Below are 1,423 nucleotides of genomic sequence, written 5' to 3' on the forward strand. Positions count from 1 at the left end.
GCTGCTTCCTTGGTCCTCATCCAGGCATGACTGGAGGTGGCCCGTGACCACCTCGACGGTGAGCGTGGCTGGATTGAGCAGCATCTCAACGGAGAAGGCAATCTATATGAACCGGACGGGTGGAAGTGACAGCGAGAAATTTTGGAGCAGCTTGTCTTCGTCGATGACGTCGCCGATCCGAGCAGCATGCTGGACGATCCTACATCCATAGCGCAGATGTAGATGATCAGCCCGCTTTGCCGCCGGTACCCGGGCCCTGGCAACACCATCGTTGAACGTCACCAACTCACGCTAGGGAAATAGGCATTGTCCTAGGCCAAACAAAGTTTTACATAAACTGGTATTAACAAAATTATTTTGTAGAATCGGTTTTGCTAAAAAAATTGCTAAAAAACCGTTTACAGAAAACTCATCACTAATTCTGTGTATCCAAACAACCACTAAGTGATGAAACTCAACGTGCACCTAACACCTAACACCTAAGAGAAAAACAGAGATACGGAGGGACCCGGGGTTTAGAGACCTGCATCAAGTCAATTTGGACCGTTTGTTTTTGTGGTTGGACGGCCCAGATAAGGCAATACTACATCAAATTTCTGGTAGTATAGTGGGTAGTTAGGGGCATTTCAGGTAGTTCGTTGTTTTATCAATCTCAGACTTCCTGGAGACAGGTGGTTGTTCCTATAATGATTGGGACGAGCCGGTGATGCCATCCCTGTTCCCACCTGAGAGGCGGATGCACCTGATTCGCGAGGTGCTGCTGCACTTCACATGCTGGCTCTGGTCGAGAGATATGCGCCGCCTGCGTCGTCCCGTTCATCGACTGGCTGAGCTCCGCCGCGTCGATACGGCGTGACCTCGACAATGCTACCCAATACTTTTCGACAATACACGCGTAATAGGTAGCTTGATCAGTTCCGTCAGGATAAGGGGAAGACAAATGTACACAGCTAGCGTCCAAGCAGACTGCTAATTCATGCGAGCCAAAGCAAAGCGTCGCGTGCAATCATGGGATTGATTCCCTAGTCTTGGTGAAGCTCCCGTGGGCTGCTTTGAACGAGAAACATATATATACCGGGTGTAGTTACTCCTACTTTTGTTTAATACGTTTTAGGTAGTATCTATCATATTGGAGTATATCTACGTGTAGTATGTAGTATATAAACATATTTTGATAGTATATGTACTATTTTTTAGGTAGTATGTATTATATTTTGAGCATACTCTTTTTTACGTATAAATATGTACGTATTTCACAAATATGATAAAAACATAAGCTCACATGCAATTTTTTCACATAACTCGCTTTGGAGTATCTTAGATATAGTATATGAACATACTAAAAATGATAAATTAGTATATATACTACCACAGGGTAGTATATGAGAAATAAGTGTAACTACACCCGGTAGTAGGATGCATT

This window comes from Triticum aestivum, chromosome 6B (assembly GCF_018294505.1).
Source record: "Triticum aestivum cultivar Chinese Spring chromosome 6B, IWGSC CS RefSeq v2.1, whole genome shotgun sequence".
Classification (NCBI taxonomy): domain Eukaryota; kingdom Viridiplantae; phylum Streptophyta; class Magnoliopsida; order Poales; family Poaceae; genus Triticum; species Triticum aestivum.